We start from the raw sequence: 15,826 nt of genomic DNA, 5'->3' as shown, positions 1-15,826 counted from the left end.
TGCGTATCCCCGGCCGGCGGGGATGGGGGCACTCCGGGAATTAGAGCTCACCCCACCCCCGGGCCAGTCCTCCCCGCCGGTCGGTGCCTTCCCTGGAATGCCGACGGTTCCTCTCGGACACCACCGTCCATCCCCAGCACACAGAGCACCCCGGAGCCTGGGCCGCCCAACGTCTCAAAACTTCCTGCTGATCACCTCGCCTGGGAGACCTCGTGCGCTCTCCCAGGCAGGGGTCCCAGGGACACAGGCGGGGTCCGAAGGCCACAGCGGGCCTCCCGTAAGCCAGTCTCCCCGTGTGCCCAGCGGCAGGGTCCTCGGCGGGAAATGTACACATTTCTTCAGGGGCTGCGGGAGCAGCTGGGCTCCGGGGACATGTGTCCGGTGGCTCTCTGGGGACTTGGATGGTGGCGTTGGCGACGGATCCTAACATTTCGTAACACCGCCTGTGCTTTTTGTCTTGTACCTCTGAAGAGAGTAATTCTTGGACGTTTACTCCGTTTCCTTTGTTCTCTGTCTTTGAATTTAACCCCGAATGGGCAGCTGGATATAGAGGTTTCGAGTTCTCTGAGCGCTTGGATCCGGACACGCGTTGGTTTATGGGGCAGCCCTGAGTGGATCAACGTGTCCCAGCTGGACGTGGTTGCTGGATTTAAACACTTGGCATCATAGATACGGCTTAGGAAGACCAGGGGGCATAACCAAAGAGCTGTCAGAACCGCTGAGGAAGAGGGGACTTCTCTTCCTTCAGTGACCTCTTTGCTACTTAGGCTTTGAGGAAAGGCCCACGAGGAAAGTTTCTGTCTCACTACCTCTCTCTCTGTTTCTCTTTCTGCCTCTCTCTCTGTCTTTCTGTCTCTCTGTTCATGTCTCTCTGCATTTCTCCTCTGTCTCTCGGTGTCTCTCTCCCTGCTCTCTTCCTGTCTTAGTTTCTCTGTCTCTGTTTCTGTCTCGCTCCCTCTTCTCTCTCTGCCTTGCCCCTTCTCTTGGACCCTGGGAAGCTGTCCTGGGCTGATCTTACACCCGCGTGTGTTTTGCGGGGAAGAACTGTGGGGCAGAAACCCTGACTAATGCAGCTGCCACAGTAGGTGGAAATACAAGTCAAAAGTAGAAAATTGACGCGTTCCAGCCATTCCTTGGCACTCAGCACCAGGGTTCGTCATTCTTTGGGGCGCCCTCATGGGTCACTTGGGAAAAGTGGAGTGGCAGCCGGGGGCCGGGGCATACAGCAGGATGTAGGCAGGAGGGTGGCAGAGGTGAGGGGTTCTAGTGCCGCAGGAGTCCACTCTGTTTGACTTCAAGTCAGCTTAGGGTGTCGTGGGTAACCTTATCCTTAAAATACGAGTATTGCTGCCTCTGGGGACCAAGCTGGTGGGGTGAGGAAGTCACCTCCCCGCTCCCCCTGCCCAGTCCAGTCAGTGCTCTCTTAATAAGGATGATGCTCCTTTCTCAAGGATAACTTCCTGTGGCTCCAAGGTTGTGACAGGAGAGCTAGATATCCCACAGTCATTGGACAACAGGGGACCAGGACCCACGGGTGTGTGTGTGTGTGTGTGTGTGTGTGTGTATGTGTGTGTGTGTGTGTGTGTGTGTTTGGGTATCTGGAACATTCTCTCATGACAGCTTCACAGCTTTGGTGACATTATTTGCAGGCTTTTTATCAGGGCCCCTTTATTGCTAAAGAGTCTTTGCAATTTTGTTCTGAACCACAATCTGCAGCAGCTTTGGACCATTTCACTGGTGTTATGGAGAACATCAAGATGGGTGAGCTTGAGTCTCAGCCTGGAGTTGAAACCCAGTCTGGGTCAGTGTGATTTCTCTTCATCCTGAGCATTCACTGCAGGAACAGAAATTTGCTTTTAAGTGCTCCCTCCCCCTCATTCCTAATTCTCTCAGGCCCCAAAACAAACACCTCCAGGACTACTGAATATTTTGCAGGGTAGGCAAAGGGGATCTGTATGCAGATTGCTAGTTGAGCAATCCTGCTTTCTGTTCAAGCCAATCAAAACCTGGGTGTGGTGGCTAGTGCCTGTAGTCTGAACAATTTGGGAGGCTGAGGCAGGTGGATCACTTGCACTCAGGAGTTCAAGACGGGCCTGGCCAACATGTTGAAACCCTCTAGTGAAAAAAATGCACAAATTAGTTGAGCATGCTGGCAGGTGCCTGTAATCCCAGCTACTCAAGAGGCCGAGGCACGGGAATTGCTTGCACCTAGGAGGCAGGGGTTGCAGTGAGGTGAGATCACACTACTGCATTCCAGCCTGGGTGACAAGGAAAAAAACAGTAAGAAACTGTAAGCATTCTAGATTGATCAGCTTTCTTCCAGGTCAGGTAGTTAGGAAGAAAGAATGCAGTTTGCAGTTGTGAATTTTTTTTTTTTTCTTTTTCGTGCATGAAGGGATTCTGGAGTACATCTGGTCTAGGGGCTCATTTAATAGTTTTAGGAACTTTGAATCAAAACAGCCATACTATTCCTTATTTTAAAAAAATGGTTTACAATCTGGTTCTTCAGTTTTCTTGTTTAATAACCAAGCTGTACTTGGTCCTATGAAGGAGAACAATTGTGCTTTAATAAAAGGAGGCAGAGGTTGCAGTGAGCCAAGATCGCACCACTGCACTCCATGCACTCCAGCCTGGGCTACAGAACAAGACTCCATCTCAAAAAAAAAAAAAAAAAAAGAACATTTAGGGCCAGGTACAGAGCCGCTTGCCTACAGTCCCAGCTATTTTGGAGTTCTTGGTGGGAGGATGGCTTGAGGCCAGGAGTTCCAGACCAGCCTATGCAATATAGCGAGACTATAATCTATTTAAAAAAAAAAAAGTAATAATAGGTGATGGGGCATGGCGGTGCTTACCTGTAGTCTTACTTGTCTGGGAATCTGAGGCAAGAGGATCACTTTAGCCCAGGAAGTCAAGGCTGCAGTCAATCATAATCAGGCCACCGTACTCCAGCCTGTGCAATAGAGTGAGAACCTCTCTCTAAAAAAAAAAAAAAAAAAAAAAAATTACATTATGGAAGTGAAAACAACACTAGGTAGAGAAAAGAGATTGACTGTGTACCCGTCAACCAGAATTATTTTATCAGTCTTCCTACTTACAATGACCACTTCAGAATTACTTTCTCTAAATATCAGATAAAAAATACTTAGGTTTTATTCTAAAAATGTTCTTATCCAATCATTTGGCATCTACAAGTCAGTGCTCACTTCTCCTGTTAGCCTGCCAGGAGGGAAGTAATTCAGCAGGTGGGTCCACATTTCATTTTCCTTTTCTCAACCTATGTCTGCACTGACTCATCTAAAAAAAAAAAAAAAGGGAAATACTAACAACCTGTCCTACATGGTTTCTATGAGGAAAATTACAGGTTTTCCAGATCCCTATTAAAAGTATATGTATTTTGAAATACAGATTAACAGGACATTTCAAAAACAGGACCTGGATTTTCATGCACCATTCAGCCAGCTTTCTCATGGTGACTTCTTCATATCTATGGGGCAATATCAAAACCATGTGATTGATGTTGATACAGTCTATCCCTATTAAAGAGAACACAAATCTCATTCAACTCTTTTTTTTTTTTTTTTTTTTTTTTTTTTTTAAGACAAGATCTCACTGTGTTGCCCAATCTAGAGTGCAGTGGTGTGATCTCAGCTCACCACAACCTTGAATTTCTGGTCTGGTGCAACCTGGTGCAACCCTGCCACCTCAGCCTTCCAAATAGCTGGGCAACAACAGCCATGCACCACCATACCAGGCTACTTTTTGTATGTTTTGTAGAGGCAGAATCTTCTTATGTTGCTCAGGTCTTGAACTCCTGGTGCCTCAAGCAGCCTTCCTACCATGGCCTCCTAAAGTACTGGATTGTATATAGGCATAGCCATGGTGCCCAGCTTGTACAGCTTTTATTAAATTTTCAAAAGGTGCTCATTTGTGTTTGCAAGTGTTTATATGTACAGAGCTCTGAGCAGTTTCACCCAGTGTGTGGATTTGGGCAGCTACCACCCTCTAAATGATGGTTTAGAATGAATTACCTCACCATGGACCACTCCATCTTGCTTGACACTTTTTTTTTTTAACTTTCACACACTATACCATCTGAAAATATTTTATTTTCTTAAGGGCCAGGAGATCTTAATAATTAATCATACATGGTTCTCATATCTAAAGTGTTTATATTGGTAGGTTTCTGCTGTCCTTGGTTCTCGTGATTTGGCCAGAATTTCCTTTCCTCTCCTCATTACTGGGCTCTTTTTAATGCCCCCAGTCAGTCCATTCGGGTTGTTGTAGCAAAACCCCACCAACTGGGTGGCTTACAAACCACACATTTATTGCTCACAGTTCTCGGAGGCTGAAGGTCGAAGATGAAGGTGTGGCAGAGTCAGTGTCTGGTGGGGACCTGCTGCCTGATTCACAGATGGCGCGTCTCACTGTGTCCTCACGGGGTGAAAGGCGTAAGGGAGTTCTCTGGGTCCCTTTATGAGGGCACTGATCCCATCCATGAGGCTCCATGCTCACGACCTTATCACCTCCCGAGGGCCTCAGCCCCTGACACCATCACCTTACACGTCAGGATTTTAACACAGGAATTTTGGGGAGGCACAGACATTGAGTCCACAGGCACCCCAACCTTTCACACCAGCATGCTGCTGGAACGAGTGGCATCTGAACTGGTGAGATTTTACTGTGCGCATAAATCAGCAGCCTTGTGGGCAGTGTTGACAGAGCAATTAGAAGTGCTGTCGGTGGCCTAACAATACACAGAAAGTGGAGCTCAGCCCTTTAATCTTATTTATCTGGCCTGGGTGCCCTGTGTGAAACTGGCTCATGCATGAGTGAATGACAGTTTCCACTTCAGTGCATCACACAAATGTGAAGAGATGAGATCAAGTATTACGCGTCAGAGAACATTTCCAAGTATAGAAGTCCTGTGGGTTTCTCCTCTTCATCGTTTATCTCATTTTGTTTTTAAAAATTTAATTAAATTGTAAGTTCTGGGATACATGTGCAGGACTTATTTTATTTTTTAGATAAAAGAGACAGGATCTCACTGTGTTACTCAGGCTGGTCTTGAATTCTTGGGCTCAAGCATTCCACTTGCCTCCCCTGCTTGAACATGAAGGCTGAGAGTGTGGGGACCTCTGTGTGTTGGGGTCACTTTCATCTCCCACATCCACAGAACAGACCTGGTACTTAGTATGTGCTCGAGACCATCCACTGCGTGAATGCAGAGAGCAGCTCTCCTCATGTGCCTGGGGTTTCTTGCGGTGAGGAACCTTCAGTGCTAGCTGGGAAAGTCCCAGGTGGAGACAGGGACAAGCTGGTCACTGTGTGTGTGAACAAATGAATGGATGATGACATTATCAGCAGTTGTTCTTTATGACACTCACTGATGCCAAGTCCTGGATGGGTACAGTATGTACAGTAGTTCCTCTGGGGCCAGAAGCTCCACCATGCCAACATTAGCATTTTTCTTTTTACTTTTTTTTTTTATTTTTTGGAAACAGGGCCTTACTCTGTCACTTAGGCTGGGGGGTGCAGTGGTACAATCACAGCTCACTGTAGCCTTGAACTCCCAGGCTCAAGCAATCCTCCTACATCACCCTCCCAAATAGGTGAGACTACAGATGTGCACCACCACACTCAGCTGATTTATTTGTTTTTCTAGAGATAGGGTATTTCTATGTTGCTCAGGTTGTTCTCAACCTCCTGGGCTCAAATGATCCTCCCACCTCAACCTCCCAAGTAGCTGGACTAGAGGTGCATGCCACTATGCTTGTTGTCTTATTTTCTTAATGGGAAAGAGGGTCTAAGAGAAGGGATGCTCTGTGCCCCATGGGTTTCACCTGCAGCAAGCTGCCTCATTCCTGGGTATACACACTGGGATCAGATGACAAAAGCATAGTCATCTGCAGTTCATAAGCACATTGCAAAGAAGGGAGACATTAAACTATCAAAAGCAGCAGACATCCCCACCAGGAAGAGACATGCTTGTAAAAATCAAAGAAGGACCAAGGTATCAGAATTGCTTGAGTCCAGGATGTTGAAGCTTCAGTGTGCTGAGATTGTGCTACTGCATTCCAGCCTGCATGACCGTTACCTTGTCTCAAAAAATAAAAGTTCAAGGGAGGCCACATGTGGAGGCTCACACCAGTAATCTCAGCACTTTGGGATGCTGAGGTAGGAGGATCACTTGAGCCCAGGAGCTCAATATCCATCTGGGCAATATAGCAAGACCCCATCTCTACAATTTTTTTCTTTTAGACAAAGCCTCACTCTGCCACCCAGGCTGGAGTGCAGTGGCACAATCTCTGCTCACTGCAACCTCACTGCACTGCAGCCTGGGCTGAGACCAGAGTGAAACTGGTCTCAAAAATAAATAAACAAATAAATAAATGATTCTCTCTCTCTTTCTCTTTTTTCCTTTCAGTTTTACAAAGTCAATTTCATGGTGAGGAAAAAGAGGAAACTGACAGATAGAAAAAGTTTATAAGGTCTTTCTCTGTTGTCAAGGCTGGAGCACAGTGGTACTCAACCTCAACCACCTGGGTTCAAGATTTTATGTGGCCCAGCCTCCCGAATAGCTGGAATAACAGGCACCAGCCACTGTGCCCAGCTAATTTTTGTAGTTCTTAGTAGAGACGGGGTTTCACCCTCTTGACCAGGCTGGTCTTGAACTCCTGACCTCATGATCCACCTGCCTTGGCCTCCCAAAGTGCTGGCATTACAGGCTTGATCCACATACCTGGCCACAAATTTTTTTAAAGTAGCTGGATGGGGTGGCATGCACCTGTAGGCCAGCTGCTAGGGAGGCCAAGGCAGAAGGATCCCTTGAGTCTCGGCGGAGACTGCAGTGAGTCTCCTCTCCGGTTGACGGCACCACTGTGGTCCAGCCTTGACAACAGAGAAAGACCTTATAAACTTTTTCTATCGGTCAGTTTCCTCTTTTTCCTCACCAGAAATTGCCTTTGTAAAACTGAAAGGAATAAAGAGAAAGAGAGAGAGAATCATTTATTTGTTTATTTATTTTTGAGACCAGTTTCACTCTGGTCTCAGCCCAGGCTGCAGTGCAGTGACATGATCTCAGCTTACTGCATCCACCACCTTCTGGGTTCAAGTGATTCTCCTGCCTAAGCCTCCCAAATAGCTGAGACTACAGGCATGAGCCGCCACGTCTGGCTAATTTTTTGTATTTTTAGTAGAGACAGGGTTTTACCGTGTCAGCCAGGATGGTCTCAATCTCTTGACCTTGCGATCTGCCTGCCTCGGCCTCTGAAAGTGCTGGGATTACAGATGTGAGCCACTGCGCCCTGCCATTTAAAAGAAAGTTATTATTATGATTTAGTTTAGTTTTGTTTTGTTTTTGGAGACAGAGTTTTCCTCTGTTGCCCAGACTGGAGTGCAGTGGCACGATCTCAGCTTCACTACAGTCTCTGCCTCCCATGTTCAAGCAATTCTCCTGCCTCAGCTTCCTGAGTAGCTGGCACTAAAGGGAGTAATGTTGATGGCATTGTAATTATTGAAAACAAAAAGCAATAAACTTTGTGGAAATAGAGAGAAAGCCCCAAGGCATTCTTTCCAAATGCTAAAAGTGCTTTACTTAGAATTGCGACCTTGTTTTCCATGGTTAGAAGCTTTGTTGAAGCCCAGGGTGAGACATTCTGTCTGTGTGATGGGTTCCCTCTGCCTCTTTCTCCAGGTGGCCTCCCTGTGATTATCTACTGTGGAGGGTCCAGGCCCAAATCCCAAAGGTGATGGTGTTAGGAGGCTGGGGTTTTAGGAGGTGAAGAGGTCCTGAAAGTAGAGCCTCATGAATAGGATCAGTGCGCTTAAAAAAGGGGCGCCAGAGAGCTCCCTTGCTTCTTCTGCCATATGAGGACACTGTGAGATGGCACCGTCTATGAATTAGGAAGCTGGTCCGCACCAGACTCTTGAGTCTCCCATACCTTCATCCTGGAGTTGCAGCCTCCAGGACTGAACAGCAGTGAACGTCTCTTGCTCTGAGCCCCCAGTCTACTGTGTTTTGTGATGGCAGCACAGATGGATTTCCATGGGGCTCTGTTCACCCCACGCCGCAGGCTTCATGGACAGGCAGCTGCTCTGTCTTGCCCTCTTTCTGCAGCCCGAACAGCTCGGCTTCTCTGTTCTGTTCTCTTCCACTTTTCCATGCCGTATTTTCTTACTTTCTCAGCATGATTCCTCTTGTTTCTGGCCTCTTTTGAAGTCTTGTTTTCCAGGGACCTCCGTTTCTCCCTCCTCTTGAACAAGATGCTACTGGCCCTGGGCTCCTCACCTTGCGTCCCACCTGCTGCTCGTCTCCTTGGTGATGGAAAGTGAGGAAGAAGAAAAAATTCTAACGTGAAGAGGAACACAGAACACGCAGATCCCGAGAGACGGAGAAAGCTACCCGTTGGCTGCCGGGTCTCCGGGAGAAGCAGGGATGGGACTGGGGAGGACCACTGAATGCATATCAGATCTCCTTTGGGTGGATGAACGTATTTTGGAACTAGATTGAGATGACAGTGGCACAGCACTTTGAATGTGTTAAATGCCCCTAGATGGTTGATTTTTAAATGATTCGTTTCATGTTATAGTGAATTTCACCTTGATGGGAAAGAAAGTAGAGGAAGCCAGGCTTGGTGGCTAGAGCCTGTAATCCCAGGACTCTTCGTGGCAAGAGATGGAGATTGATGCTGCCAGATCTCGCACAGAGCTTGGCAGACTTTTCTTTGTATTTTTTGTGACAGTAGTCACCTTGGCTCACTGCAACCTCTGCCTCCCGGGTTCAAGTGATTCTCCTGCCTCAGACTCCCAAGTAGCTGGGATTACAGGCATGCACCACCATGCCTGGCTAATTTTTGTATTTTTAGCAGAGATGGGGTTTCACCACGTTGAGATCGTGAGTGGTGGGATTCTTGGTCTGTTTTGGAGGCTGAAGCCGTAGGAGTCCCTTCGAGAACGAATGCAGGGTGTCATTGTATTAGTTTGCTCTGACTGTCATAACAGTATCGCAGACTGACTGGCTAACTCAATAGAAATGAATTTCCCCCGCCGTCCTGGAGGCTGGAGGTCTGAGATCCAGGTGTGGGCAGGGCTGGCTTCTCCTGCGGCCTCGCTCCTGGGCTTGGAGACGCTGTCTTCTCCCTGTGTCCTCACAGGGTCATGCCTCTGTGTGTGTCTGTGTCCTCACCTCCTCTTTTTAAATGTTGATTGTTTTAGAGACAGGCTCTCGCTCTGTGCCAGGTAGGAGTGCAGTGGTACGACCATAGCTCGCTGTAGCCTTAGCTTCCTGGGCCCAAGCAACCCTCCCCCTTCAGCCTCCTGAGTAGCTGGGAGCACAGGCATGCACCACCATGCCCAGCTGTTCTCTGTATATTTTTCCTGGAGATGGAGTCTCCCTCTGTTGCCTAGGCTGGTCTCAAGTTCCTGGCCTCAAGCGATCCTCCTGCCTCAGCCTCCCAAAGTGCTGCGATTATAGGTGTGAGCCACTGCGCCCAGCCTCCTCCTCTTATTAGGATGCCAATCCTATTGCATCAGGATCCACCCTAAGACCTCATCTTACCTTGAAAGCTCCTCAAGGAGCCCATTTCCAAACACAGTCACATGCTGCCGTCTGGGGCTAGCGCACCAGTGTAGGATATTTGGGGGACACAGTCAGCCCATAGCCCCGGTGAAAATGGTAATGCCTCCAGGGACACACTGGAAGTCCTCCTAATGCGGTACTGGAGTGTCACCCCAGCTAGACCTGGCTTCTTAGAAGATCCCCCTTCTTGGTTGACTTCCAGGGTCTCTCTCATGCTCCTTCACGCTGTCTGAGTCTCGCATGGCTGCCGGAAGGAAAGACCACAAATACAGTGGCTTCAAACTGCTTGCAATGAAGAGAGACCTGTACTCCCTCCGGCAAGACTCACACAACAGCCAAATAGGAAAGCAAGCCACGTGCCCATCAGTGGATGACTGGGTGGAGAAAATGCAATCTGCACGCAATGGAGTGCTATTCAGCCTATAAAAAGAGTAAGGTCCTGTCATTTGCAACAGTGTCAATGCAACTGGAGGTCATTATGCTCAAGAAATAAGCCAAGCACAGAGAGACAGAGACTGCATTATCTCACTCCTTTTTTTTTTTTTTTTTTTTGGACAGGGTCTCACTCTGACACCCAGGCTGGAGTGCAGTGACATGGTCTCACTGCAGCATCAACCTCCTGGCCTCAAGGGATCCTCTCACCTTAGCTTCCTGGGTAGCTGGGACTGCAGGTGTGCGTCACCACGCCAGGCTATTTGTTTTGAATTTTTTGTAGCGATAGAGTCTTGTTTTGTTGTCCAGGCTGATATTGATTCTTTCGCTTCAGCCTCTCAAAGTGCTGTGGTTACAGGTGTGAGCTACCACGTCCAGCCTGACCTATGTCCTTTAGAATCCCCGAAGCAAATCTCATATCCTCCCGGAGGAGCAAGACAGAAACACAGGTGCTAGAGGGAAGAGTGTTTGCACAGAGGCCTGAGTGTCTGGGTAAATTTGGTAACATCCACGCATGTGTGGGTAAACTTCCCTTGTGGAAGAAGAATGAAACCAATGCAATCAATACTTTTAAGAAGCTTCTCCTTTCTAGAACATTTTCAGGCTGCATTTCCTGGGTGGGTGTGTTTTCCTGGCATCTCCCGTGGAAGTCCAGTTGGCATTTGCATTTGATCTGAGTAGGAGAAAATGTGATAAACAGCCATTAGAACCCAGGTGACTGGGCTCACGTCTGTAGTCCCAGCACTTTGGGAGGTTGAGGCAGATCACTCGAGGTCATGAGCTGAAGACCAGCCTGGCCATCATGGCGAAACCCTGTCTGTACCCCCAAATACAAAAATTAGCTGGGCGTGGTAGTGGGTGCCTGTTGTATCAGCCGCTCGGGAGACTAAGACAGGAGAATCACTTGAACCCAGGAGGCGGAGGTTGCAGTGAGCCGAGACTGTGCAACCATACTCCAGCCTGGGCACCAGAGTGAGACTCCATCTCAAAGAAAAAACACACGCACACACACACGTACACACACACAAAAACCATTAGATTCATTGGAAGCCGCCCAGCAATTCCGCCATGATGGCAGAATAGGCACACAGGAGACGCACTCTATCTTGTCTGAGCATCTTCGGTGAGGATGAAAATGACTTGCAGACGAGGCACAGGCTCCGGGATGGAAATTCCTTCCACCTCCCGCGCTGATGGTTTCTGCTTTCCTGTGGTGTGAGAGACCACGCAGAGCTTCTCAGCATGGGAGGCTGTCGCCAGTCTGGCGAGTCTCCTATGGAGGAGTTTCCTGTGGGACACCTCTTGGCAGTTCTTCCGGCCTTTCATGTCTTATTTCAGATGATACAGTGGCCAGGCAAAGGGATTATCATTATTTTGATTGTTTTTTGTTTTTTAGAGACAGAATTTTGCTCTGTAGCCCCCAGACTGGAGTGCAGTGGGGTGCAATTACAGCCTCAAAGTCCAGGACTCAAGTGATCCTCCTGCCTCAGTCTCCCAAGTAGCTGCGACTACAGGCACACACCACCATGCCCAGCTCCTTCTCTGATAAGGTGGAGAGAAGAGAGGAGGATGTAAAACTGTCCGTTTAACTAGCTTGAGCCTTCCCATCCTGCTTAATCCAGAACTGTCAAGGTTAGACCCTGGTCATTCTTTAATATGTTTGCAAAATAGGGCAGGGCATGGTGGCTCACACTTGTAATCCCAGCACTTTGGGAGGCCAGGGTGAGAGAATCACTTGAGTCCAGAAGTTTGAGACCAGCCTGGGCAACATAAGAAGACCCCACCTCTACCAATAGGAAAAAAGAAATGAGCCAGACATGGGGGCGCATACCTGTGGTACCAGCTATTCGGGAGGCTGAGATGGGAGGATTGCTTGAGCTTGGGAGGTAGAGGTGTCAGTGAGCTGTGATTGTGCCACTGCACTCTAGCTTTGTGACAGAGTGAGACCCTGTCTCAATTTTTAAAAAGAAAGAAAGAAAAATAGGCCTTCCTTCTGTGCAATGACTTCCCTGCTAGCCTTCATGCCCTCCTTCCTGTTTAAAAATCCGTTTTCCACCAGGACATAGAAAAACGAAGTTGTCTCCCACAGTCCTGGTACATTGCGCGAGTCCACAGCTCCCTGCAACCCATGCTACCTAGCACGTGCATTGTGTGTGGGCATTACATGAATTTCGAGGTGGTTATTTTGGATGTTTTATTGCGGAGGCACTCCATCAAACAGATTTGGAGGGCAACCTGTGGAGGGTTCTTCTAAAATCGTTGACAACTAATTTGGTGGCTGTTTTCACGATGATGAATCATTCCCTTGGGAGTCATTTTGTAGAACAAAGGGGTAGCACGCAGGTGTGGCCAGAGAGACCTTGGCACAGAACAAAGAAGGGCTTTGTAATGCTTTGGGCACCCAGGATCTCTTTGGACAGGCAGGCAGAGGGGGACCCTGTGCAAACCTGCCTGCGTGTATTTGGGTATGCATGGTTATGTTGGAGTCTTGGCAATCAGAAGACAAGCGTGGAGGGAACAGAGCTGTTACCAGAAAGGGGTCTGGATCCAGATGCCACGAGAGGGTTCTTGGATCTTGTGCAAGAAAGAATTCAGGGTAAACCCACAGAGTAAAGTGAAATCAAGGTGATTGAGAAAGTAGAGGAATAAAAGCATGGCTACTCCCCCCGAGGGCTGCTGGTTGCCCTTTTTTATGACTATTTCTTGATTATATGGTAAACGAAAGGTGAATTATCCTCCCTCCCCTTTTTAAACCATATATGGTAACTTCCTGACGTTGCCTTGGCATTTGTAAACCGTCATGAGGCTGGTGGGAGTGTAGCAGTGAGGACCATCTTGGTTTTGGTGGTTTTGGCAGTTTTGGCAGGCTTCTTTACTGCAACCTGTTTCATCAGCAACGTGTATGACCTGCATCTTGTGCTGACCTCCTGTCTCATCCTGTGACTTAGAATGCCTAACCTCCTGGGAATGCAGCCCAGCAGGCTTCAGCCTCATTTTACCCAGACCCTCTTCAAGTTGGAGTTACTCTGGTTCAAATGCCACTGACAGAGCTAGCTTTTGGTTGGAGACAGCTTCATAGGGAATTATTCTCTAAGATTGCAAAATGCAGCTTGAATGAGATTCCAGAAATCAAAAGGCTGTGGAGAAAGCAACTTGCCTAGAATTTCCTCTTCATGGGCTGTTGATTCCGTTTACAGTGACACCTTAAGGAAAAACAGGCGACACACAGCCGCTCATGCCTGTAATCCCAGTGCTTTGGGAGGCCGAGGAGGGAAAATCATTTGAGGCTAGTAGTTCTAGATTAGCCTGGACAATATAGTGAGACCCTGTCTCTACAAAAAATAAAATAAAAAAAAAAAATAGCCATGTGTGGTGGCGGATACCTGCAGTCCTAGCTATTCAGGAGGCTGAGGTGGGAGGATCATTTGAGCGTAGGAGTTGGAGGCTGCAGTGAGCTATGATGGTACTACTGCACTCCAGCCTTAGTGACAGAGCAAGATTCTGAAAGAAAAGAAAAAAAGGAAAGGAAATAAAAGATAAAGAAGAAAGAGAAGAATAAAGAAAAATAAATAATAATTTATAAGAAAAAAAAAATCTGTGTTGACTCATAATATTCCCTGGACTCTGAAACAGAAATAGTTAGACATTATTTTGTTTATTAAAGTTTTTCTTTAGTTCATCCTTAAACTGTTTAGATTTTCTGAGTATTTCTGAGTATTTTCTGGGAACAGAATCTGAGAACAGATTCTCAGATTCTCAGGCTGGGTGTGGTGGCTTAACACCTGTTATCCCAGCACTTTGGGAGTCCAGGAATTCAAGACTAACCTTGACAACATGGTGAAACCCTATCTTTAAAAAAACAAACAAACAAACAAAACCAACAATTAGCTGGGCATGGTGGCATGTGCCTGCAGTCCCAGCAACTTGTGAGGCTGAGGTGGGAGGATCACTTGAGTCCGGGAGGTCAAGGTTAAACTGAGCTACGATAGCGCCATTGTACTCTAGCCTGGATGACAGAGTGAGACCATGAAAGAAAAGAAAAAAGGAAAAGAGAAAGAAGAAGGAAAAGAAAACAGAAGATAAAAGTAAAAGAGAAATATATAGAAAAAAATCCGTAATGACTCAAAATATTCCCTGGATAGTTGAATACAAATAGTTGTTGGACATGACTTTATTCAGGCTTTATTTAGTTCATCCTTAAATTATTTAGTATTTCATTTTGAGAATAGATTCTGATTTATCAGTTTCATCAGTTTTTGCAAAGAAACAGCTTTGGGTTTCCTTGATGTTTCTCCGTTGACTTCCTGTTTTCAGCTCCATGGCGTTTTGCTCTAGTTTTTCTTTCATTTTTTTCCCACTCGTTTTAGGTTTCAGGAATAATTCCTGAAGCATTGTATTTTGATACAGATTCTGAGCTGCTGCTTTGGCTGTCACAAGCCAGAGGGTCCTAGAAGAAACAGGATTGTAACCGTGAAAAACTGTTAGGAAACCCCATCCCTTCCGACCTTCAGAGGTCTCCAGGGCAGCACCATGGTACACCGCCTGATTTTGGTGTTTCATAGTTTGATGTGTTCATAGTTTGTAACTGGTAGACTCTGATTGAGCTCTGCTTTTTTAAAGATTGTCTTGCCCAGCTAGCTGGTGCTGTTTTAGCTCCGGCTTCCTCCTCTGTGTAATCAACACCCCCAGTTGCCTCTTTACCCAAAAAGCCACAGAAATAAGTACAGAGAAACAAGTCAGCCGCCACCTGCTACAGAAGCATGTCCTTAAATGCGATCCATTTCAGGACAGCTGTGTGAGTTTTGGGAGCTTGTCTTCCTTCAAAGGGAAAAGTAAAAATAACAGAAAGCTTGCAGCGAAAGCATTCTCAATGGAGTGGCATCTAGGCTTTAGTGTTGCAAATGCTCATTTAGAACTTCGGAAGTTGTGGGATGGTGGGAGACCAAGTTGTGGAATGGTGGGAGAGTGTGTGGTCTGGGATGGACATTCTTCACATTCTAAGAGTGAGAACCTGGTCAGGTGTAATGGCTTATACCTGTAATCTTTGGGAGCCATTGAGGGAGGATCACTTGAGGTCAGGAGTTTGAGACCAGCTTGGCCAACATGGCAGAACGCTGTCTCTACTAAAAATACAAAAATTAGCTGGGCATGGTGGTACATACTTGTAATCCCAACTACTCGGGAGGCTGAGGCAGGAGAATCACTTGAACCCTTCAGGGGGAGGTTGTAGTTAGCCAAGATCATGCCACTGTACTCCAGCCTAGGTGACAGAGCGAGACTCCATCTCAACAACTACAAAAAAGAATTTTGGAAGTTGTGAGACGATGGGTGAGGGTGTGCTCTAGGATAGATTCTCCACCTCTCTAAAAGTGAAAACCCACTGGGCACGGTGGCTCACGTCTGCAATCCCAGCACTTTGGGAGGCCGAGACAGGCAGATCACTTCAGGTCAGGAGTTTGAGACAGCCTGGCTAATATGGCAAAACCCTGTCTCTGCCAAAACTACAAAACTTAGCTGGGTGTGGTGGTGGGTATCTGTAGTCCCAGCTACTCGGCAGGCTGAGGCATGAAAGTTGCTTGAATTTGGGAGGCGGAGGTTGCAGTGAGCTGAGATTGTACCACTGCACGTGCCACTGCACACACGAGTAAACTCCAGCCTCAGTGACAGATTCTGTCTCAAAAAAAAAAAAAAAACCAACAAAACAAAACCACAAAGACAAAATAACAACAGCAACAAAACAAAAATGAAAACCTGCTTCTTTTGCTAGATGTGGTGGCTCATGCCTGTAATCTCACCACTTTGAAAGGCTGAGGTGGG

The 15,826-nt window shown here is 47.2% G+C and overlaps 1 protein-coding gene across 1 annotated transcript in view; it reads left to right on the top strand.

Annotated features, from left to right (window-relative positions):
* PRKX (protein kinase cAMP-dependent X-linked catalytic subunit) overlaps positions 1 to 15,826 on the top strand; it is a 122,950-nt gene that overhangs the window by 323 nt on the left and 106,801 nt on the right. The window lies entirely within an intron of this gene.

The sequence above is a fragment of the Saimiri boliviensis genome, chromosome Y, assembly GCF_048565385.1.
Source record: "Saimiri boliviensis isolate mSaiBol1 chromosome Y, mSaiBol1.pri, whole genome shotgun sequence".
Taxonomy (NCBI): Eukaryota; Metazoa; Chordata; class Mammalia; order Primates; family Cebidae; genus Saimiri; species Saimiri boliviensis.
Note: the sequence above shows the minus strand (reverse complement) of the source record. Positions and strands in the feature narration are given on the sequence as shown.